The sequence below is a fragment of the Lithobates pipiens genome, unplaced genomic scaffold, assembly GCF_037356315.1.
Source record: "Lithobates pipiens isolate NorthernLeopardFrog02 unplaced genomic scaffold, aLitPip1_a1.2 Scaffold_30, whole genome shotgun sequence".
Taxonomy (NCBI): Eukaryota; Metazoa; Chordata; class Amphibia; order Anura; family Ranidae; genus Lithobates; species Lithobates pipiens.
The window spans coordinates 165,112,643-165,136,125 of record NW_027507791.1 but is presented as its reverse complement, the minus strand read 5'-3'; the positions used below and the strand labels follow the sequence as shown (position 1 = coordinate 165,136,125).

The 23,483-nt window shown below is 40.8% G+C and overlaps 17 pseudogenes; all 17 read left to right on the top strand.

The window, feature by feature from the left end:
- The first annotated feature begins 175 nt into the window (after positions 1 to 175).
- LOC143948876 (5S ribosomal RNA) lies at positions 176 to 294 on the top strand (annotated as a pseudogene).
- Positions 295 to 402: 108 nt separating this feature from the next.
- Positions 403 to 521, top strand: LOC143948831 (5S ribosomal RNA; annotated as a pseudogene).
- Positions 522 to 744: 223 nt separating this feature from the next.
- Positions 745 to 848, top strand: LOC143949880 (5S ribosomal RNA; annotated as a pseudogene).
- A 116-nt stretch (positions 849 to 964) lies between these two features.
- On the top strand, positions 965 to 1,083 carry LOC143948268 (5S ribosomal RNA; annotated as a pseudogene).
- Positions 1,084 to 1,190: 107 nt separating this feature from the next.
- Positions 1,191 to 1,309, top strand: LOC143949989 (5S ribosomal RNA; annotated as a pseudogene).
- A 783-nt stretch (positions 1,310 to 2,092) lies between these two features.
- LOC143949377 (5S ribosomal RNA) lies at positions 2,093 to 2,211 on the top strand (annotated as a pseudogene).
- Positions 2,212 to 2,318: 107 nt separating this feature from the next.
- On the top strand, positions 2,319 to 2,427 carry LOC143949018 (5S ribosomal RNA; annotated as a pseudogene).
- Positions 2,428 to 2,665: 238 nt separating this feature from the next.
- LOC143949944 (5S ribosomal RNA) lies at positions 2,666 to 2,784 on the top strand (annotated as a pseudogene).
- A 108-nt stretch (positions 2,785 to 2,892) lies between these two features.
- Positions 2,893 to 3,011, top strand: LOC143949800 (5S ribosomal RNA; annotated as a pseudogene).
- Positions 3,012 to 3,118: 107 nt separating this feature from the next.
- LOC143947054 (5S ribosomal RNA) lies at positions 3,119 to 3,237 on the top strand (annotated as a pseudogene).
- A 304-nt stretch (positions 3,238 to 3,541) lies between these two features.
- On the top strand, positions 3,542 to 3,660 carry LOC143949151 (5S ribosomal RNA; annotated as a pseudogene).
- Positions 3,661 to 3,767: 107 nt separating this feature from the next.
- Positions 3,768 to 3,886, top strand: LOC143947688 (5S ribosomal RNA; annotated as a pseudogene).
- A 305-nt stretch (positions 3,887 to 4,191) lies between these two features.
- LOC143949997 (5S ribosomal RNA) lies at positions 4,192 to 4,310 on the top strand (annotated as a pseudogene).
- Positions 4,311 to 4,417: 107 nt separating this feature from the next.
- On the top strand, positions 4,418 to 4,536 carry LOC143947053 (5S ribosomal RNA; annotated as a pseudogene).
- A 304-nt stretch (positions 4,537 to 4,840) lies between these two features.
- Positions 4,841 to 4,959, top strand: LOC143948481 (5S ribosomal RNA; annotated as a pseudogene).
- A 107-nt stretch (positions 4,960 to 5,066) lies between these two features.
- On the top strand, positions 5,067 to 5,185 carry LOC143945825 (5S ribosomal RNA; annotated as a pseudogene).
- A 108-nt stretch (positions 5,186 to 5,293) lies between these two features.
- On the top strand, positions 5,294 to 5,412 carry LOC143949977 (5S ribosomal RNA; annotated as a pseudogene).
- Positions 5,413 to 23,483: the final 18,071 nt, after the last annotated feature.

Here is a 23,483-nt window from a genome sequence, read left to right as displayed (position 1 = left end):
AATCTCGGATGCCAAGCAGGGTCGTACCTGGATGGGAGCCCGCCTGGGAATACAAGGTGCCGTTGGCTTTTTTTAATATGTTGTTGGCGTCAACGACCTCTTCTATTTTTCTGCTTGTTTGCTGAGGTGAACATCTTGGCATTTGTCAAGAGGGTTGAGAGTGGACAGCAAGATTGCCTACAGCAACATCACCCTGAATGCCCCTGATCTCGTCTGATCTCAGATGCTAAGCAGCGTCAAGCTTGGTTAGTACCTGGATGGGTGGCCGCCTGGGAATAACAGGTGCTATAGCCTTTTTTTTTATATGTCGTTAGCATCAACGATCTATTTTATTTTTTTGCTTGTTTGTCGAGGTGACCATCTTTGTGTTTGTCAAGAGGGTTGAGAGTGGCTAACGAGCTCCCTTACGGCCACATTACCCTGAATGTTCCCGATCTCGTCTGATCTCGGATGCTAAGCAGGGTCGTGCCTGGTTATTACCTGGATGGGTGCCCGCCTGGGAATACGAGGTGCTGTTGGCTTTTTTTTAATATGTTGTTGGCGTCAACGACCTCTTCTATTTTTCTGCTTCTTTGCTGAGGTGAACATCTTGACGTTTGTCAAGAGGGTTGAGAGTGGAAAGCAAGATTGCCTACGGCAACATCACCCTAAATGCGCCCAATCTCGTCTGATCTCTGACGTCAACGACCTGTTCTATTTTTCTGCTTGTTTGCTGAGGTGACCATCTTGGCGTTTGCCAAGAGGGCCACATCACTCAGAATGCGCCTGATCTCATCTGATCTTGGATGCTAAGCAGGGTCGAGCCTGGGTAGTACCTGGATGGGATACCGCCTGGGAATACCAGGTGCGATAGGCTATTTTTTAATATGTTGTTGGCATCAACGACCTGTTTTATTTTTCTTCTTGTTTGCTGAGGTGACCATATTGGCGTTTGTCAAGAGGGTTGAGAGTGGCCAGCAAGATCGCTTATGGCCACATCACCATGAATGCGCTCGATCTCATCTGATATTGGATGCTAAGCAGGGTTGGGCCTGGTTAGTACCTGGATGGGAGACTGCCTTGGAATACCAGGTGCCGCAGGCTTTTTTTAATATGTTGTTGACGTCAACTACCTATTTTATTTTGCTGCTTGATTGCCGAGGTGACCATCTTGGCGTTTTTCAAGAGGGTTAAGAGTGGCCAGCAAAATCCCCTACGGCCACATCACCATGAAGGTTCCTGATCTCTTCTGATTTCGGATGCTAAGCAGTGTCTGGCCTGGTTGGTACCTGGATGGGAGACCGCCTGGGAATACCAGGTGCTGTGGGCTTTTTTTTTCAATATGTTGTTGGCATTAACGACCTGTTTTATTTTTCTGCTTGTTTGCTGAGGTGACCATCCTTGTGTTTGTCAAGAGGGTTGAGAGTGGCGAGCAAGATCTGCTTTTGCCACATCACCCAGAATGCGCCCGATCTCGTCTGATCTCTGATGCTAAGCAGCGTCGTTCCTGGTTAGTACCTGGATGGGAGACCGCCTGGGAATACCAGGTGCCGTTGGCTTTTTTTAATATGTTGTTGGCGTCAACAACATGTTTTATTTTTCTGCTTGTTTGCTGAGGTGACTATCTTGGTGTTTGTCAAGAGGGTTGAGAGTGGCCATCAAGATCGCCTTTTGCCACATCACCCAGAAAGCAGCTGATCTAGTCTGATCCTGGATGCTAAGCAGGGTCGGGCCTGCTTAGTACCTGTATGGGAGACCGCCTAAGAATACATGGTACCGTAGGCTTTTTTTTAATATGTTGTTGGCGTCAACAACCTATTTTATTTTTCTGCTTGTTTGCCGAAGTCTTGGCGTTTGTCAAGAGGGTTGAGAGTGGCCAGCAAGATTGCCTATGGCCACATCACCCTGAATGCAACTAATCTCGTCTTATCTTGGATGCTAAGCAGGGTCAGGCTTCGTTAGTACCTGGATTGGAGACTGCCTGGGAATACCAGGTGCCGTTGGCATTTTTTTAATATGTTATTGGCATCAATGACCTGTTTTATTTTTCTGCTTTTTTCTGAGGTGACCATCTTGGCGTTTGTCAAGAGGGTTGAGAGTGGCCAGCAAGATCGCTTACATTCACATCACCCAGAATGCGCCCGATCTCGTGTGATCTCAGATGCTAAGCAATGTCGGGCCTGGTTAGTACCTGGATGGGAGACCGCCTGGGAATACCAGGTGCCGTAGGCTTTTTTTAATATGTTGTTGCCGTCGGCGACCTGTTTAATTTTTCTGCTTTTTTGCCGAGGTGACCATCTTGCCGTTTGTCAAGAAGGTTGAGAGTGGCCAGCAAGATCGCCTACGGCCACATCACCCTGAATGCGCCTGATCTCGGATGCTAAGCAGGGTCGGGCTTGGTTAGTACCTGGATGGGACACCGCATGGGAATACCAGGTGTCGTAGGTTTTTTTTAATATGTTGTTGGCGTCAACGACCTGTTTTATTTTTCTGCTTGTTTGCCGAGGTGACCATCTTGGCGTTTGTCAAGAGGGGTGAGAGTGGCCTGCAAGATCGCCTACATTCACATCACCCAGAATGCGCCCGATCTCGTGTGATCTCAGATGCTAAGCAATGTCGGGCCTGGTTAGTACCTGGATGGGAGACGTGGCGTTTGTCATGAGGCTTTAGAGTGGCCAGCAAGATCACCTACAGCCACATCACCCTGAATGTGCCTGATCTAGTCTGATCTTGGATTCTAAGCAGGGTCAGGTCTGGTTAGTACCTGGATGGGAGACTGCCTGGGAATACCAGGTGCCGTAGGGCTTTTTTTAATATGTTGTTGCCGTCGGCGACCTGTTTAGATTTTCTGCTTTTTTGCCGAGGTGACCATCTTGGCGTTTGTCATGAGGCTTTAGAGTGGCCAGCAAGATCACCTACGGCCACATCACCCTGAATGTGCCTGATCTAGTCTGATCTTGGATTCTAAGCAGGGTCAGGTCTGGTTAGTACCTGGATGGGAGACCGCCTGGGAATACCAGGTGTGGTAGGCTTTTTTTAATATGTTGTTGGCGTCAACGACCTATTTTATTTTTCTGCTTGTTTGCCGAGGTGACCATCTTGGCATTTGTCAAGAGGGTTTAGAGTGGCCTGCCAGATGGCCTATGGCTACATCACCCTGAATGCGCCTGATCTCGTCTGATCTTGGATGCTAATTAGGGTCGGGCCTGGTTAGTACCTGGATGGAAGACCGTATGGGAATACCAGGTGCCGTAGGCTTTTTTTAATATGTTGTTGCCGTCGGCGACCTGTTTAGATTTTCTGCTTTTTTGCCGAGGTGACCATCTTGGCGTTTGTCATGAGGCTTTAGAGTGGCCAGCAAGATCACCTACGGCCACATCACCCTGAATGTGCCTGATCTAGTCTGATCTTGGATTCTAAGCAGGGTCAGGTCTGGTTAGTACCTGGATGGGAGACTTGTTAATATGTTGTTGGCGTCGACAACCTGTTTTATTTTTCTGCTTGTTTGCTGAGGTGACCATCTTGGCTTTTTTCAAGAGGGTTGAGAATGGCCAGCAAGATCTCCTACGGCCACATCACCCTGAATGTTCCCGATCTTGTCTCATTTCGGATGCTAAGCAGGGTCGGGCCTGGTTAGTACCTGGTTGGGAGACCGCCTGGGAATACCAGGTGTGGTAGGCTTTTTTTAATATGTTGTTGGCGTCAACGACCTATTTTATTTTTCTGCTTGTTTGCCGAGGTGACCATCTTGGCGTTTGTCAAGAGGGTTTAGAGTGGCCTGCCAGATGGCCTATGGCTACATCACCCTGAATGTGCCTGATCTCGTCTGATCTTGGATGCTAATTAGGGTCGGGCCTGGTTAGTACCTGGATGGAAGACCGTATGGGAATACCAGGTGCCGTAGGCTTTTTTTTTATATGTTGTTGCCGTCGGCGACCTGTTTAATTTTTCAGCTTTTTTGCCAAGGTGACCATCTTGGCGTTTGTCATGAGGCTTTAGAGTGGCCAGCAAGATCACCTACGGCCACATCACCCTGAATGTGCCTGATCTAGTCTGATCTTGGATTCTAAGCAGGGTCAGGTCTGGTTAGTACCTGGATGGGAGACTTGTTAATATGTTGTTGGCGTCGACAACCTGTTTTATTTTTCTGCTTGTTTGCTGAGGTGACCATCTTGGCTTTTTTCAAGAGGGTTGAGAATGGCCAGCAAGATCTCCTACGGCCACATCACCCTGAATGTTCCCGATCTTGTCTCATTTGGGATGCTAAGCAGGGTCGGGCCTGGTTAGTACCTGGTTGGGAGACCGCCTGGGAATACCAGGTGTGGTAGGATTTTTTTAATATGTTGTTGGCGTCAACGACCTATTTTATTTTTCTGCTTGTTTGCCGAGGTGACCATCTTGGCATTTGTCAAGAGGGTTTAGAGTGGCCTGCCAGATGGCCTATGGCTACATCACCCTGAATGCGCCTGATCTCGTCTGATCTTGGATGCTAATTAGGGTCGGGCCTGGTTAGTACCTGGATGGAAGACCGTATGGGAATACCAGGTGCCGTAGGCTTTTTTTAATATGTTGTTGCCGTCGGCGACCTGTTTAATTTTTCTGCTTTTTTGCCGAGGTGACCATCTTGGCGTTTGTCATGAGGCTTTAGAGTGGCCAGCAAGATCACCTACGGCCACGTCACCCTGAATGTGCCTGATCTAGTCTGATCTTGGATTCTAAGCAGGGTCAGGTCTGGTTAGTACCTGGATGGGAGACTTGTTAATATGTTGTTGGCGTCGACAACCTGTTTTATTTTTCTGCTTGTTTGCTGAGGTGACCATCTTGGCGTTTGTCAAGAGGGTTGAAAATGGCCAACAAGATCTCCTACGGCCACATCACCCTGAATGTTCCCGATCTTGTCTCATCTCGGATGCTAAGCAGGGTCGGGCCTGGTTAGTACCTGGTTGGGAGACCGCCTGGGAATACCAGGTGTGGTAGGCTTTTTTTAATATGTTGTTGGCGTCAACGACCTATTTTATTTTTCTGCTTGTTTGCCGAGGTGACCATCTTGGCGTTTGTCAAGAGGGTTTAGAGTGGCCTGCCAGATGGCCTATGGCTACATCACCCTGAATGCGCCTGATCTCGTCTGATCTTGGATGCTAATTAGGGTCGGGCCTGGTTAGTACCTGGATGGGAGACCGTATGGGAATACCAGGTGCCGTAGGCTTTTTTTTAATATGTTGTTAACATCAATGACCTATTTTATTTTTCTGCTTGTTTGCCGAGGTGACCATCTTTGTGTTTGTCAAGAGGTTTGAGAGTGGCCAGCAAGATTCCCTGCAGCCACATCACCCTGAATGCGCCTGATCTTGTCTGATTTTGGATGCTAAGTAGGGTCGGCCCTGGTTAGTACCTGGATGGGAGACCGCCTGGGAATACCAGGTGTGGTAGGCTATTTTTACTTTCAAATAGTTTTATTAAGAGATCAAATAATACACAACAGAAAGAGCAGAACATTTTTTCTTTCTTTTTTCTTTCCTTTCTTCCTTCTCTATCACCCTTTTTCTTTCTTTCTTTCTTTAATTCTTTCTTTCCTTCTTCCCTTCTCTCCCTCCCTTTTTCTTTCTTCCTTTCCTTCTTTCTTTATTTCTTTCCTTCTCCCTCCCTCCGTTTTTCTTTCTCTATTTCTTTCATTATTTCTTTCCTTCTCTCCCTCCATTTTCTTCCTGTTCTCTCTTCCTTTCCTTCTTGCTTGATTTCTTTCCTTCTCTCTCCCTCCCATTTTCCGACTCTCTTTCTTTCTTTCTTTCCTTCTTCCTTCATTGTTCTCCTTTCTTTCTTTCTTTCTCCTTTTCATTCCTTTTCTTCTTTCTTTCTCTGTTTTTCTTTGTTTCTTTCCTTCTCTCCCTCTTTCTTTAATTCCTGCTTTCCTTACTCTCTCCCTACTTTTTTCTTTCTTTATTTTGTTTTCTTTCTTTCTCTATTCCTATCTTTTCTTTCTTTATTTCTTTCTTTCTATCTTTCCCTCCCTATATTTTCTTTCTTCCTTCCTTTCTTTCTATCTTTCTTTCTCTAATTCCTTCTCTCTCTCCCTTTTTCTTGCTTTCTTTTTTCTTTCTTTCACTCCCTTTCCCTTTCTTTCGTTTATTCTTTATTTCTTTCTTACTCTCTTTCCTTCTTTCTTTCTTTCATTCTTTCCTTCTCCCTGTCCCATTTCTTTCTTTCTTTCCTTCTTTCTTTCATCCATTCTTTCCTTCTCTCTCTGCCTCCCTTTTCCATCTTTCCTTCTTTCTTTCTTTCCTTCTTTCCTTCTTTCCTTCTTACTTTCTTTCTTTCTATCCTTATTTCTTTCCTTCTCTCTTCCTTCCTTTTTCTCCTTCCTTGCTTTCTTTGCTTCCTTCTTTCTTTCTTTTATCTTTCCTTCTCCCCTGCTCCTTTCCTTTTTTCTCTCTTTCTTTCCCTCTTTCTTCTTTCATTAATTCCTGCTTTACTTCTCTCTCCTTCCTTTTTTCTTTCTTTATTTTGTTTTCTTTCTTTCTGTCCTTCTTCCTCCCTCTGTTTTTCTTTCTCTCCTTCTTACATTATTTCTTTCCATCTCCCCCTCCATTTTTCTTCCTTTATTTCTTTCCTTCTTTTTTTCTTTCCTTCTGTCTCCGTTCCTTTTCCTCTTTCATTCCTTCTATCTTTTTTAATTCTTCTTTTGTTCGTTCTTTCCCTTTTTCTTTCTCCCTTTCTTCTTCTTTTTCCCTCTTTATTTCCTTCTTTAGTGCTTTCATTCTTCTTTCACTCTTTCATCCTTTCTTTCTTTCATTCTTTCCTTCACCCTGTCCCATTTCTTTCTTTCTTTCCTTCTTTCTTTCATTCATTCTTTCCTTCTCTCTCTGCCTCCCTTTTATTTCTTTCCTTCTTTCTTTCCTTCATTCTTTCTTCCTTCTCTCTTCCTTCTCTCTTCTCTTCCTCTCTTCCAGGCTAGTGCATATAAAAGACAAGCCAGGGTATACAGAAGAAAGGCTAGTGTAGGCTGGGGTACACAGAGAGGCTGGTGTATAAAGACGGGCTTGTGTATACAGAGAGGCTGGGGTATACAGAGAGCTACAGAGAGGCTAGTTTTTACAGAGAGGTTAGGGTATACAGAGAGGCTAGTGTATACAGAACACAGGCTAGTATATACAGAACACAGGCTAGGGTATACAGAATGGCTAGGGTATATAGAGACACTAGGGAAGACACTGTATACAGAGAGGCTAGTGTGTACAGAAGACAGGATAGTGTATACAGATTGGCTAGTGTATACAGAAGACAAGCTAGGGTATACAGAGAGGCTAGTGTATACAGAGAAGCTGGGGTATACAGGGAGATTGGGCAAAACGAAGACAGGCTAGTGTATGTAGAAGATAGGCATGTGTATACAAAAGACAGGCTGGGGTATACAGAGAGGCTACTATACACAGAGAGGCTGGGGTACACAGAGAGCTACAGAGAGGCTAGTTTATACAGAGAGGCTAGTGTATACAGAAGACAGTCAATGGTATACAGAGAGCCTGGGGTACACAGAGAGGCTATTGTATGCAGATTGGTTTCCGTATGTAGACAGACTAGTATATACAGAGAGGCTGGGGTATACAGAGAGTCTATGGTATACAATAAACAGGCTGAGGTATACAGAGAGGCTAGTGTATACACAGAGGCTAAGGTATGCACAGAGGCTAGTGAATACAAAGAGGCTAGTGTATACAGAAGACTGGCTAGTGTATATAGAGAGTCTAGCGTGTACAGAAGGTAGGCTATTGTATACAGATAGGCTTGTGTATTCAGAAGACAGTCTTTCATTCATTCTATCCTTCTCTCTCGGCCTCCCTTTTCCATCTTTCCTTCTTTCTTTCTTTCCTTCTTTCTTTCTTTCTTCCTTTCTATCCTTATTTCTTTCCTTCTCTCTTCCTTCCTTTTTCTCCTTCCTTGCTTTCTTTGCTTCCTTCTTTCTTTCTTTCTTTCTTTCTACTTTTATCTTTCCTTCTCCCCTGCTCCTTTCCTTTTTTTCTCTCTTTCTTTCCCTCTTTCTTCTTTCATTAATTCCTGCTTTACTTCTCTCTCCTTCCTTTTTTCTTTCTTTATTTTGTTTTCTTTCTTTCTGTCCTTCTTCCTCCCTCTGTTTTTCTTTCTCTCCTTCTTACATTATTTCTTTCCTTCTCTCCCTCCATTTTTCTTCCTTTATTTCTTTCCTTCTTTTTTTCTTTCCTTCTGTCTCCGTTCCTTTTCCTATTTCATTCCTTCTATCTTTTTTAATTCTTCTTTTGTTCGTTCTTTCCCTTTTTCTTTCTCCCTTTCTTCTTCTTTTTTCCCTCTTTATTTCCTTCTTTAGTGCTTTCATTCTTCTTTCACTCTTTCATCCTTTCTTTCTTTCATTCTTTCCTTCACCCTGTCCCATTTCTTTCTTTCTTTCCTTCTTTCTTTCATTCATTCTTTCCTTCTCTCTCTGCCTCCCTTTTATTTCTTTCCTTCTTTCTTTCCTTCATTCTTTCTTCCTTCTCTCTTCCTTCTCTCTTCTCTTCCTCTCTTCCAGGCTAGTGCATATAAAAGACAAGCCAGGGTATACAGAAGAAAGGCTAGTGTAGGCTGGGGTACACAGAGAGGCTGGTGTATAAAGACGGGCTTGTGTATACAGAGAGGCTGGGGTATACAGAGAGCTACAGAGAGGCTAGTTTTTACAGAGAGGTTAGGGTATACAGAGAGGCTAGTGTATACAGAACACAGGCTAGTATATACAGAACACAGGCTAGGGTATACAGAATGGCTAGGGTATATAGAGACACTAGGGAAGACACTGTATACAGAGAGGCTAGTGTGTACAGAAGACAGGATAGTGTATACAGATTGGCTAGTGTATACAGAAGACAAGCTAGGGTATACAGAGAGGCTAGTGTATACAGAGAAGCTGGGGTATACAGGGAGATTGGGCAAAACGAAGACAGGCTAGTGTATGTAGAAGATAGGCATGTGTATACAAAAGACAGGCTGGGGTATACAGAGAGGCTACTATACACAGAGAGGCTGGGGTACACAGAGAGCTACAGAGAGGCTAGTTTATACAGAGAGGCTAGTGTATACAGAAGACAGTCAATGGTATACAGAGAGCCTGGGGTACACAGAGAGGCTATTGTATGCAGATTGGTTTCCGTATGTAGACAGACTAGTGTATACAGAGAGGCTGGGGTATACAGAGAGTCTATGGTATACAATAAACAGGCTGAGGTATACAGAGAGGCTAGTGTATACACAGAGGCTAAGGTATGCACAGAGGCTAGTGAATACAAAGAGGCTAGTGTATACAGAAGACTGGCTAGTGTATATAGAGAGTCTAGCGTGTACAGAAGGTAGGCTATTGTATACAGATAGGCTTGTGTATTCAGAAGACAGTCTTTCATTCATTCTATCCTTCTCTCTCGGCCTCCCTTTTCCATCTTTCCTTCTTTCTTTCTTTCCTTCTTTCTTTCTTTCTTCCTTTCTATCCTTATTTCTTTCCTTCTCTCTTCCTTCCTTTTTCTCCTTCCTTGCTTTCTTTGCTTCCTTCTTTCTTTCTTTCTTTCTTTCTTTCTACTTTTATCTTTCCTTCTCCCCTGCTCCTTTCCTTTTTTTCTCTCTTTCTTTCCCTCTTTCTTCTTTCATTAATTCCTGCTTTACTTCTCTCTCCTTCCTTTTTTCTTTCTTTATTTTGTTTTCTTTCTTTCTTTCCTTCTCCCTCCCTATGTTTTTCTTTCTCTCCTTCTTACATTATTTCTTTCCTTCTCTCCCTCCATTTTTCTTCCTTTATTTCTTTCCTTCGGTCTCCGTTCCTTTTCCTCTTTCATTCCTTCTATCTTTTTTAATTATTCTTTTGTTCGTTCTTTCCCTTTTTCTTTCTCCCTTCCTTCTTCTTTTTTCCCTCTTTCTTTCCTTCTTTAGTGCTTTCATTCTTCTTTCACTCTTTCATCCTTTCTTTCTTTCATTCTTTCCTTCACCCCGTCCCATTTCTTTCTTTCTTTCGTTCTTTCTTTCATTCATTCTTTCCTTCTCTCTCTGCCTCCCTTTTATTTCTTTCCTTCTTTCTTTCCTTCTTTCTTTCCTTCTTTCTTTCCTTCTTTCTTCCCTTCTTTTTTTCTTCCTTCTCTCTTCCTTCTTTTTTCTCCTTCCATTCTTTCTTTACCTCCCTATCTTTTCTTTCTTCCTTTCTTTCTTTCTATCTATCTTTCTTTATTTCCTTCTCTCCCTCCCCTTTTCTTACTTTCTTTCTTTCACTCCCTTTCTCTTTCTTTCTTTTCTTCTTTCTTACTTTCTTTCCTTGTTTCTTTCTTTCGTTCTTTCCTTCTCCCCCGTCCCATTTCTTTCTTTCTTTCCTTCTTTCTTTCATTCATTCTTTCCTTCTCTCTCGGCCTCCCTTTTCCAACTTTCCTTCTTTTTTTCTTTTTTTCTTTCTTTCTTTCTTTCTTTCTTTCTTTCTTTCTTTCTTTCTTTCTTTCTTTTTCTTTCTTTCTTTCTATCCTTCTTTCTTTCCTTCTATCTTCCTTCCTTTTTCTCCTTCCTTCCTTTCTTTGCTTCCTTCTTTCTTTCTATCCTTCGTTCTTTATTTCTTTCCTTCTCTCCCTCCCTTTTTCTTTCTTTCTTTAATTCTTTACTTCTCTCTTTCTTTCTTTCTTTTTTAGTTAGGCTAGTGTATATAAAAGACAAGCCAGGGTATACAGAAGAAAGGCTGGTGTATGCAGAGAGGCTTGGGTACACAGAGAGGCTGGTGTATAAAGACGGGCTTGTGTATACAGAGAGGCTGGGGTATACAGAGAGCTACAGAGAGGCTAGTTTTTACAGAGAGGTTAGGGTATACAGAGAGGCTAGTGTATACAGAACACAGGCTAGTATATACAGAACACAGGCTAGGGTATACAGAATGGCTAGGGTATATAGAGACACTAGGGAAGACACTGTATACAGAGAGGCTAGTGTGTACAGAAGACAGGATAGTGTATACAGATTGGCTAGTGTATACAGAAGACAAGCTAGGGTATACAGAGAGGCTAGTGTATACAGAGAAGCTGGGGTATACAGGAAGACTAGGGCAAAAAGAAGACAGGCTAGTGTATGTAGAAGATAGGCATGTGTATACAAAAGACAGGCTGGGGTATACATAGAGGCTACTATATACAGAGAGGCTGGGGTACACAGAGAGCTACAGAGAGGCTAGTTTATACAGAGAGGCTAGTGTATACAGAAGACAGTCAATGGTATACAGAGAGCCTGGGGTACACAGAGAGGCTATTGTATGCAGATTGGTTTCCGTATGCAGACAGACTAGTATATACAGAGAGGCTGGGGTATACAGAGAGTCTATGGTATACAATAAACAGGCTGAGGTATACAGAGAGGCTAGTGTATACACAGAGGCTAAGGTATGCACAGAGGCTAGTGAATACAAAGAGGCTAGTGTATACAGAAGACTGGCTAGTGTATATAGAGAGTCTAGCGTGTACAGAAGGTAGGCTATTGTATACAGATAGGCTTGTGTATTCAGAAGACAGTCTTTCATTCATTCTATCCTTCTCTCTCGGCCTCCCTTTTCCATCTTTCCTTCTTTCTTTCTTTCCTTCTTTCTTTCTTTCTTCCTTTCTATCCTTATTTCTTTCCTTCTCTCTTCCTTCCTTTTTCTCCTTCCTTGCTTTCTTTGCTTCCTTCTTTCTTTCTTTCTTTCTTTCTTACTTTTATCTTTCCTTCTCCCCTGCTCCTTTCCTTTTTTTCTCTCTTTCTTTCCCTCTTTCTTCTTTCATTAATTCCTGCTTTACTTCTCTCTCCTTCCTTTTTTCTTTCTTTATTTTGTTTTCTTTCTTTCTTTCCTTCTCCCTCCCTATGTTTTTCTTTCTCTCCTTCTTACATTATTTCTTTCCTTCTCTCCCTCCATTTTTCTTCCTTTATTTCTTTCCTTCGGTCTCCGTTCCTTTTCCACTTTCATTCCTTCTATCTTTTTTAATTATTCTTTTGTTCGTTCTTTCCCTTTTTCTTTCTCCCTTCCTTCTTCTTTTTTCCCTCTTTCTTTCCTTCTTTAGTGCTTTCATTCTTCTTTCACTCTTTCATCCTTTCTTTTTTTCATTCTTTCCTTCACCCCGTCCCATTTCTTTCTTTCTTTCGTTCTTTCTTTCATTCATTCTTTCCTTCTCTCTCTGCCTCCCTTTTATTTCTTTCCTTCTTTCTTTCCTTCTTTCTTTCCTTCTTTCTTTCCTTCTTTCTCTCCTTCTTTCTTCCCTTCTTTTTTTCTTCCTTCTCTCTTCCTTCTTTTTTCTCCTTCCATTCTTTCTTTACCTCCCTATCTTTTCTTTCTTCCTTTCTTTCTTTCTATCTATCTTTCTTTATTTCCTTCTCTCCCTCCCCTTTTCTTACTTTCTTTCTTTCACTCCCTTTCTCTTTCTTTCTTTTCTTCTTTCTTACTTTCTTTCCTTGTTTCTTTCTTTCGTTCTTTCCTTCTCCCCCGTCCCATTTCTTTCTTTCTTTCCTTCTTTCTTTCATTCATTCTTTCCTTCTCTCTCAGCCTCCCTTTTCCAACTTTCCTTCTTTTTTTCTTTCTTTCTTTCTTTCTTTCTCTTTCTTTCTTTCTATCCTTCTTTCTTTCCTTCTATCTTCCTTCCTTTTTCTCCTTCCTTCCTTTCTTTGCTTCCTTCTTTCTTTCTATCCTTCGTTCTTTATTTCTTTCCTTCTCTCCCTCCCTTTTTCTTTCTTTCTTTAATTCTTTACTTCTCTCTTTCTTTCTTTCTTTTTTAGTCAGGCTAGTGTATATAAAAGACAAGCCAGGGTATACAGAAGAAAGGCTGGTGTATGCAGAGAGGCTTGGGTACACAGAGAGGCTGGTGTATAAAGACGGGCTTGTGTATACAGAGAGGCTGGGGTATACAGAGAGCTACAGAGAGGCTAGTTTTTACAGAGAGGTTAGGGTATACAGAGAGGCTAGTGTATACAGAACACAGGCTAGTATATACAGAACACAGGCTAGGGTATACAGAATGGCTAGGGTATATAGAGACACTAGGGAAGACACTGTATACAGAGAGGCTAGTGTGTACAGAAGACAGGATAGTGTACACAGATTGGCTAGTGTATACAGAAGACAAGCTAGGGTATACAGAGAGGCTAGTGTATACAGAGAAGCTGGGGTATACAGGGAGACTAGGGCAAAAAGAAGACAGGCTAGTGTATGTAGAAGATAGGCATGTGTATACAAAAGACAGGCTGGGGTATACGGAGAGGCTACTATATACAGAGAGGCTGGGGTACACAGAGAGCTACAGAGAGGCTAGTTTATACAGAGAGGCTAGTGTATACAGAAGACAGTCAATGGTATACAGAGAGCCTGGGGTACACAGAGAGGCTATTGTATGCAGATTGGTTTCCGTATGCAGACAGACTAGTATATACAGAGAGGCTGGGGTAAACAGAGAGTCTATGGTATACAATAAACAGACTGAGGTATACAGAGAGGCTAGTGTATACACAGAGGCTAAGGTATGCACAGAGGCTAGTGAATACATAGAGGCTAGTGTATACAGAAGACTGGCTAGTGTATATAGAGAGTCTAGCGTGTACAGAAGGTAGGCTATTGTATACAGATAGGCTTGTGTATTCAGAAGACAGTCTTTCATTCATTCTTTCCTCTCTCTCGGCCTCCCTTTTCCATCTTTCCTTCTTTCTTTCTTTCCTTCTTTCTTTCTTTCTTTCTTCCTTTCTATCCTTATTTATTTCCTTCTCTCTTCCTTCCTTTTTCTCCTTCCTTGCTTTCTTTGCTTCCTTCTTTCTTTCTTTCTTTTATCTTTCCTTCTCCCCTGCTCCTTTCCTTTTTTTCTCTCTTTTTTTTTCCCTCTTTCTTCTTTCATTAATTCCTGCTTTACTTCTCTCTCCTTCCTTTTTTCTTTCTTTATTTTGTTTTCTTTCTTTCTTTCCTTCTCCCTCCCTATGTTTTTCTTTCTCTTCTTCTTACATTATTTCTTTCCTTCTCTCCCTCCATTTTTCTTCCTTTATTTCTTTCCTTCTTTTTTTTCTTTCCTTCTGTCTCCGTTCCTTTTCCTCTTTCATTCCTTCTATCTTTTTTAATTATTCTTTTGTTCGTTCTTTCCCTTTTTCTTTCTCACTTCCTTCTTCTTTTTTCCCTCTTTCTTTCCTTCTTTAGTGCTTTCATTCTTCTTTCACTCTTTCATCCTTTCTTTCTTTCATTCTTTCCTTCACCCCGTCCCATTTCTTTCTTTCTTTCGTTCTTTCTTTCATTCATTCTTTCCTTCTCTCTCTGCCTCCCTTTTATTTCTTTCCTTCTTTCTTTCCTTCTTTCTTTCCTTCTTTCTTTCCTTCTTTCTTTCTTCCTTCTCTCTTCCTTCTTTTTTCTCCTTCCATTCTTTCTTTACCTCCCTATCTTTTCTTTCTTCCTTTCTTTCTTTCTATCTATCTTTCTTTATTTCCTTCTCTCCCTCCCCTTTTCTTACTTTCTTTCACTCCCTTTCTCTTTCTTTCTTTTCTTCTTTCTTTCTTTCTTACTTTCTTTCCTTGTTTCTTTCTTTCGTTCTTTCCTTCTCCCCCGTCCCATTTCTTTCTTTCTTTCCTTCTTTCTTTCATTCATTCTTTCCTTCTCTCTCGGCCTCCCTTTTCCAACTTTCCTTCTTTCTTTCTTTCTTTCTTTCTTTATTTCTCTTTCTTTCTTTCTTTCTATCCTTCTTTCTTTCCTTCTCTCTTCCTTCCCTTTTCTCCTTCCTTCCTTACTTTGCTTCCTTCTTTCTTTCTATCCTTCGTTGTTTATTTCTTTCCTTCTCTCCCTCCCTTTTTCTTTCTTTCTTTAATTCTTTACTTCTCTCTTTCTTTCTTTTTTAGTCAGGCTAGTGTATATAAAAGACAAGCCAGGGTATACAGAAGAAAGGCTGGTGTATGCAGAGAGGCTGGGGTACACAGAGAGGCTGGTGTATAAAGACTGGCTTGTGTATACAGAGAGGCTGGGGTATACAGAGAGCTACAGAGAGGCTAGTTTTTACAGAGAGGTTAGGGTATACAGAGAGGATAGTGTATACAGAACACAGGCTAGTATATACAGAACACAGGCTAGGATATACAGAATGGCTAGGGTATATAGAGACACTAGGGAAGACACTGTATACAGAGAGGCTAGTGTGTACAGAAGACAGGATAGTGTATACAGATTGGCTAGTGTATACAGAAGACAAGCTAGGGTATACAGAGAGGCTAGTGTATACAGAGAAGCTGGGGTATACGGGGAGACTAGGGTAAAAAGAAGACAGGTAAGTGTATGTAGAAGATAGGCATGTGTATACAAAAGACAGGCTGGGGTATACAGAGAGGCTACTATATACAGAGAGGCTAGGGTACACAGAGAGCTACAGAGAGGCTAGTTTATACAGAGAGGCTAGTGTATACAGAAGACAGTCAATGGTATACAGAGAGCCTGGGGTACACAGAGAGGCTATTGTATGCAGATTGGTTTCCGTATGCAGACAGACTAGTATATACAGAGAGGCTGGGGTATACAGAGAGTCTATGGTATACAATAAACAGGCTGAGGTATACAGAGAGGCTAGTGTATACACAGAGGCTAAGGTATGCACAGAGGCTAGTGAATACATAGAGGCTAGTGTATACAGAAGACTGGCTAGTGTATATAGAGAGTCTAGCGTGTACAGAAGGTAGGCTAGTGTATACAGATAGGCTTGTGTATTCAGAAGACAGTCTTTCATTCATTCTTTCCTCTCTCTCGGCCTCCCTTTTCCATCTTTTCTTCTTTCTTTCTTTCCTTCTTTCTTTCTTTCTTCCTTTCTATCCTTATTTCTTTCCTTCTCTCTTCCTTCCTTTTTCTCCTTCCTTGCTTTCTTTGCTTCCTTCCTTCCTTCTTTCTTTCTTTCTTTTATCTTTCCTTCTCCCCTGCTCCTTTCCTTTTTTTCTCTCTTTCTTTCCCTCTTTCTTCTTTCATTAATTCCTGCTTTACTTCTCTCTCCTTCCTTTTTTCTTTCTTTATTTTGTTTTCTTTCTTTCTTTCCTTCTCCCTCCCTCTGTTTTTCTTTCTCTCCTTCTTACATTATTTCTTTCCTTCTATCCCACCATTTTTCTTCCTTTATTTCTTTCTTTTTTTTTTCTTTCCTTCTTTCTCCGTTCCTTTTCCTCTTTCATTCCTTCTATCTTTTTTAATTATTCTTTTGTTCGTTCTTTCCCTTTTTCTTTCTCCCTTCCTTCTTCTTTTTTCCCTCTTTCTTTCCTTCTTTAGTGCTTTCATTCTTCTTTCACTCTTTCATCCTTTCTTTCTTTCATTCTTTCCTTCACCCCGTCCCATTTCTTTCTTTCTTTTGTTCTTTCTTTCATTCATTCTTTCCTTCTCTCTCTGCCTCCCTTTTATTTCTTTCCTTCTTTCTTTCCTTCTTTCTTTCCTTCTTTCTTTCCTTCTTTCTTTCCTTCTTCTCTCTTCCTTCTTTTTTCTCCTTCCATTCTTTCTTTACCTCCCTATCTTTTCTTTCTTCCTTTCTTTCTTTCTATCTATCTTTCTTTATTTCCTTCTCTCCCTCCCCTTTTCTTACTTTCTTTCACTCCCTTTCTCTTTCTTTCTTTTCTTCTTTCTTTCTTTCTTACTTTCTTTCCTTGTTTCTTTCTTTCGTTCTTTCCTTCTCCCCCGTCCCATTTCTTTCTTTCTTTCCTTCTTTCTTTCATTCATTCTTTCCTTCTCTCTCGGCCTCCCTTTTCCAACTTTCCTTCTTTCTTTCTTTCTTTCTTTATTTCTCTTTCTTTCTTTCTTTCTATCCTTCTTTCTTTCCTTCTCTCTTCCTTCCCTTTTCTCCTTCCTTCCTTACTTTGCTTCCTTCTTTCTTTCTATCCTTCGTTCTTTATTTCTTTCCTCCTCTCCCTCCCTTTTTTTTTCTTTCTTTAATTCTTTACTTCTCTCTTTCTTTCTTTCTTTTTTAGTCAGGCTAGTGTATATAAAAGACAAGCCAGGGTATACAGAAGAAAGGCTGGTGTATGCAGAGAGGCTGGGGTACACAGAGAGGCTGGTGTATAAAGACTGGCTTGTGTATACAGAGAGGCTGGGGTATACAGAGAGCTACAGAGAGGCTAGTTTTTACAGAAAGGTTAGGGTATACAGAGAGGCTAGTGTATACAGAACACAGGCTAGTATATACAGAACACAGGCTAGGATATACAGAATGGCTAGGGTATATAGAGACACTAGGGAAGACACTGTATACAGAGAGGCTAGTGTGTACAGAAGACAGGATAGTGTATACAGATTGGCTAGTGTATACAGAAGACAAGCTAGGGTATACAGAGAGACTAGTGTATACAGAGATGCTGGGGTATACGGGGAGACTAGGGTAAAAAGAAGACAGGTAAGTGTATGTAGAAGATAGGCATGTGTATACAAAAGACAGGCTGGGGTATACAGAAAGGCTACTATATACAGAGAGGCTGGGGTACACAGAGAGCTACAGAGAGGCTAGTTGATACGGAGAGGCTAGTGTATACAGAAGACAGTCAATGGTATACAGAGAGCCTGGGGTACACAGAGAGGCTATTGTATGCAGCTTGGTTTCCGTATGCAGACAGACTAGTATATACAGAGAGGCTGGGGTATACAGAGAGTCTATGGTATACAATAAACAGGCTGAGGTATACAGAGAGGCTAGTGTATACACAGAGGCTAAGGTATGCACAGAGGCTAGTGAATACAAAGAGGCTAGTGTATACAGAAGACTAGCTAGTGTATATAGAGAGTCTAGCGTGTACAGAAGGTAGGCTATTGTATACAGATAGGCTTGTGTATTCAGAAGACAGTCTTTCATTCATTCTTTCCTCTCTCTCGGCCTCCCTTTTCCATCTTTCCTTCTTTCTTTCTTTCCTTCTTTCTTTCTTTCTTCCTTTCTATCCTTATTTCTTTCCTTCTTCCTTTCTATCCTTATTTCTTTCCTTCTCTCTTCCTTCCTTTTTCTCCTTCCTTGCTTTCTTTGCTTCCTTCTTTCTTTCTTTTTCTTTCTTTCTTTCTTTCTTTCTTTCTTTCTTTTATCTTTCCTTCTCCCCTGCTCCTTTCCTTTTTTTCTCTCTTTCTTTCCCTCTTTCTTCTTTCATTAATTCCTGCTTTACTTCTCTCTCCTTCCTTTTTTCTTTCTTTATTTTGTTTTCTTTCTTTCTTTCCTTCTCCCTCCCTCTGTTTTTCTTTCTCTCCTTCTTACATTATTTCTTTCCTTCTATCCCTCCATTTTTCTTCCTTTATTTCTTTCCTTCTTTTTTTTCTTTCCTTCTGTCTCCGTTCCTTTTCCTCTTTCATTCCTTCTATCTTTTTTAATTATTCTTTTGTTCGTTCTTTCCCTTTTTCTTTCTCCCTTCCTTCTTCTTTTTTCCCTCTTTCTTTCCTTCTTTAGTGCTTTCATTCTTCTTTCACTCTTTCATCCTTTCTTTCTTTCATTCTTTCCTTCACCCCGTCCCATTTCTTTCTTTCTTTTGTTCTTTCTTTCATTCATTCTTTCCTTCTCTCTCTGCCTCCCTTTTATTTCTTTCCTTCTTTCTTTCCTTCTTTCTTTCCTTCTTTCTTTCCTTCTTTCTTTCCTTCTTCTCTCTTCCTTCTTTTTTCTCCTTCCATTCTTTCTTTACCTCCCTATCTTTTCTTTCTTCCTTTCTTTCTTTCTATCTATCTTTCTTTATTTCCTTCTCTCCCTCCCCTTTTCTTACTTTCTTTCACTCCCTTTCTCTTTCTTTCTTTTCTTCTTTCTTTCTTTCTTACTTTCTTTCCTTGTTTCTTTCTTTCGTTCTTTCCTTCTCCCCCGTCCCATTTCTTTCTTTCTTTCCTTCTTTCTTTCATTCATTCTTTCCTTCTCTCTCGGCCTCCCTTTTCCAACTTTCCTTCTTTCTTTCTTTCTTTCTTTATTTCTCTTTCTTTCTTTCTTTCTATCCTTCTTTCTTTCCTTCTCTCTTCCTTCCCTTTTCTCCTTCCTTCCTTACTTTGCTTCCTTCTTTCTTTCTATCCTTCGTTCTTTATTTCTTTCCTCCTCTCCCTCCCTTTTTTTTTCTTTCTTTAATTCTTTACTTCTCTCTTTCTTTCTTTCTTTTTTAGTCAGGCTAGTGTATATAAAAGACAAGCCAGGGTATACAGAAGAAAGGCTGGTGTATGCAGAGAGGCTGGGGTACACAGAGAGGCTGGTGTATAAAGACTGGCTTGTGTATACAGAGAGGCTGGGGTATACAGAGAGCTACAGAGAGGCTAGTTTTTACAGAAAGGTTAGGGTATACAGAGAGGCTAGTGTATACAGAACACAGGCTAGTATATACAGAACACAGGCTAGGATATACAGAATGGCTAGGGTATATAGAGACACTAGGGAAGACACTGTATACAGAGAGGCTAGTGTGTACAGAAGACAGGATAGTGTATACAGATTGGCTAGTGTATACAGAAGACAAGCTAGGGTATACAGAGAGACTAGTGTATACAGAGATGCTGGGGTATACGGGGAGACTAGGGTAAAAAGAAGACAGGTAAGTGTATGTAGAAGATAGGCATGTGTATACAAAAGACAGGCTGGGGTATACAGAAAGGCTACTATATACAGAGAGGCTGGGGTACACAGAGAGCTACAGAGAGGCTAGTTGATACGGAGAGGCTAGTGTATACAGAAGACAGTCAATGGTATACAGAGAGCCTGGGGTACACAGAGAGGCTATTGTATGCAGCTTGGTTTCCGTATGCAGACAGACTAGTATATACAGAGAGGCTGGGGTATACAGAGAGTCTATGGTATACAATAAACAGGCTGAGGTATACAGAGAGGCTAGTTTATACACAGAGGCTAAGGTATGCACAGAGGCTAGTGAATACAAAGAGGCTAGTGTATACAGAAGACTAGCTAGTGTATATAGAGAGTCTAGCGTGTACAGAAGGTAGGCTATTGTATACAGATAGGCTTGTGTATTCAGAAGACAGTCTTTCATTCATTCTTTCCTCTCTCTCGGCCTCCCTTTTCCATCTTTCCTTCTTTCTTTCTTTCCTTCTTTCTTTCTTTCTTCCTTTCTATCCTTATTTCTTTCCTTCTTCCTTTCTATCCTTATTTCTTTCCTTCTCTCTTCCTTCCTTTTTCTCCTTCCTTGCTTTCTTTGCTTCCTTCTTTCTTTCTTTTTCTTTCTTTCTTTCTTTCTTTCTTTCTTTCTTTCTTTTATCTTTCCTTCTCCCCTGCTCCTTTCCTTTTTTTCTCTCTTTCTTTCCCTCTTTCTTCTTTCATTAATTCCTGCTTTACTTCTCTCTCCTTCCTTTTTTCTTTCTTTATTTTGTTTTCTTTCTTTCTTTCCTTCTCCCTCCCTCTGTTTTTCTTTCTCTCCTTCTTACATTATTTCTTTCCTTCTATCCCTCCATTTTTCTTCCTTTATTTCTTTCCTTCTTTTTTTTCTTTCCTTCTGTCTCCGTTCCTTTTCCTCTTTCATTCCTTCTATCTTTTTTAATTATTCTTTTGTTCGTTCTTTCCCTTTTTCTTTCTCCCTTCCTTCTTCTTTTTTCCCTCTTTCTTTCCTTCTTTAGTGCTTTCATTCTTCTTTCACTCTTTCATCCTTTCTTTCTTTCATTCTTTCCTTCACCCCGTCCCATTTCTTTCTTTCTTTTGTTCTTTCTTTCATTCATTCTTTCCTTCTCTCTCTGCCTCCCTTTTATTTCTTTCCTTCTTTCTTTCCTTCTTTCTTTCCTTCTTTCTTTCCTTCTTTCTTTCCTTCTTCTCTCTTCCTTCTTTTTTCTCCTTCCATTCTTTCTTTACCTCCCTATCTTTTCTTTCTTCCTTTCTTTCTTTCTATCTATCTTTCTTTATTTCCTTCTCTCCCTCCCCTTTTCTTACTTTCTTTCACTCCCTTTCTCTTTCTTTCTTTTCTTCTTTCTTTCTTTCTTACTTTCTTTCCTTGTTTCTTTCTTTCGTTCTTTCCTTCTCCCCCGTCCCATTTCTTTCTTTCTTTCCTTCTTTCTTTCATTCATTCTTTCCTTCTCTCTCGGCCTCCCTTTTCCAACTTTCCTTCTTTCTTTCTTTCTTTCTTTATTTCTCTTTCTTTCTTTCTTTCTATCCTTCTTTCTTTCCTTCTCTCTTCCTTCCCTTTTCTCCTTCCTTCCTTACTTTGCTTCCTTCTTTCTTTCTATCCTTCGTTCTTTATTTCTTTCCTCCTCTCCCTCCCTTTTTTTTTCTTTCTTTAATTCTTTACTTCTCTCTTTCTTTCTTTCTTTTTTAGTCAGGCTAGTGTATATAAAAGACAAGCCAGGGTATACAGAAGAAAGGCTGGTGTATGCAGAGAGGCTGGGGTACACAGAGAGGCTGGTGTATAAAGACTGGCTTGTGTATACAGAGAGGCTGGGGTATACAGAGAGCTACAGAGAGGCTAGTTTTTACAGAAAGGTTAGGGTATACAGAGAGGCTAGTGTATACAGAACACAGGCTAGTATATACAGAACACAGGCTAGGATATACAGAATGGCTAGGGTATATAGAGACACTAGGGAAGACACTGTATACAGAGAGGCTAGTGTGTACAGAAGACAGGATAGTGTATACAGATTGGCTAGTGTATACAGAAGACAAGCTAGGGTATACAGAGAGACTAGTGTATACAGAGATGCTGGGGTATACGGGGAGACTAGGGTAAAAAGAAGACAGGTAAGTGTATGTAGAAGATAGGCATGTGTATACAAAAGACAGGCTGGGGTATACAGAAAGGCTACTATATACAGAGAGGCTGGGGTACACAGAGAGCTACAGAGAGGCTAGTTGATACGGAGAGGCTAGTGTATACAGAAGACAGTCAATGGTATACAGAGAGCCTGGGGTACACAGAGAGGCTATTGTATGCAGCTTGGTTTCCGTATGCAGACAGACTAGTATATACAGAGAGGCTGGGGTATACAGAGAGTCTATGGTATACAATAAACAGGCTGAGGTATACAGAGAGGCTAGTGTATACACAGAGGCTAAGGTATGCACAGAGGCTAGTGAATACAAAGAGGCTAGTGTATACAGAAGACTAGCTAGTGTATATAGAGAGTCTAGCGTGTACAGAAGGTAGGCTATTGTATACAGATAGGCTTGTGTATTCAGAAGACAGTCTTTCATTCATTCTTTCCTCTCTCTCGGCCTCCCTTTTCCATCTTTCCTTCTTTCTTTCTTTCCTTCTTTCTTTCTTTCTTCCTTTCTATCCTTATTTCTTTCCTTCTTCCTTTCTATCCTTATTTCTTTCCTTCTCTCTTCCTTCCTTTTTCTCCTTCCTTGCTTTCTTTGCTTCCTTCTTTCTTTCTTTTTCTTTCTTTCTTTCTTTCTTTCTTTCTTTCTTTTATCTTTCCTTCTCCCCTGCTCCTTTCCTTTTTTTCTCTCTTTCTTTCCCTCTTTCTTCTTTCATTAATTCCTGCTTTACTTCTCTCTCCTTCCTTTTTTCTTTCTTTATTTTGTTTTCTTTCTTTCTTTCCTTCTCCCTCCCTCTGTTTTTCTTTCTCTCCTTCTTACATTATTTCTTTCCTTCTATCCCTCCATTTTTCTTCCTTTATTTCTTTCCTTCTTTTTTTTCTTTCCTTCTGTCTCCGTTCCTTTTCCTCTTTCATTCCTTCTATCTTTTTTAATTATTCTTTTGTTCGTTCTTTCCCTTTTTCTTTCTCCCTTCCTTCTTCTTTTTTCCCTCTTTCTTTCCTTCTTTAGTGCTTTCATTCTTCTTTCACTCTTTCATCCTTTCTTTCTTTCATTCTTTCCTTCACCCCGTCCCATTTCTTTCTTTCTTTTGTTCTTTCTTTCATTCATTCTTTCCTTCTCTCTCTGCCTCCCTTTTATTTCTTTCCTTCTTTCTTTCCTTCTTTCTTTCCTTCTTTCTTTCCTTCTTTCTTTCCTTCTTCTCTCTTCCTTCTTTTTTCTCCTTCCATTCTTTCTTTACCTCCCTATCTTTTCTTTCTTCCTTTCTTTCTTTCTATCTATCTTTCTTTATTTCCTTCTCTCCCTCCCCTTTTCTTACTTTCTTTCACTCCCTTTCTCTTTCTTTCTTTTCTTCTTTCTTTCTTTCTTACTTTCTTTCCTTGTTTCTTTCTTTCGTTCTTTCCTTCTCCCCCGTCCCATTTCTTTCTTTCTTTCCTTCTTTCTTTCATTCATTCTTTCCTTCTCTCTCGGCCTCCCTTTTCCAACTTTCCTTCTTTCTTTCTTTCTTTCTTTATTTCTCTTTCTTTCTTTCTTTCTATCCTTCTTTCTTTCCTTCTCTCTTCCTTCCCTTTTCTCCTTCCTTCCTTACTTTGCTTCCTTCTTTCTTTCTATCCTTCGTTCTTTATTTCTTTCCTCCTCTCCCTCCCTTTTTTTTTCTTTCTTTAATTCTTTACTTCTCTCTTTCTTTCTTTCTTTTTTAGTCAGGCTAGTGTATATAAAAGACAAGCCAGGGTATACAGAAGAAAGGCTGGTGTATGCAGAGAGGCTGGGGTACACAGAGAGGCTGGTGTATAAAGACTGGCTTGTGTATACAGAGAGGCTGGGGTATACAGAGAGCTACAGAGAGGCTAG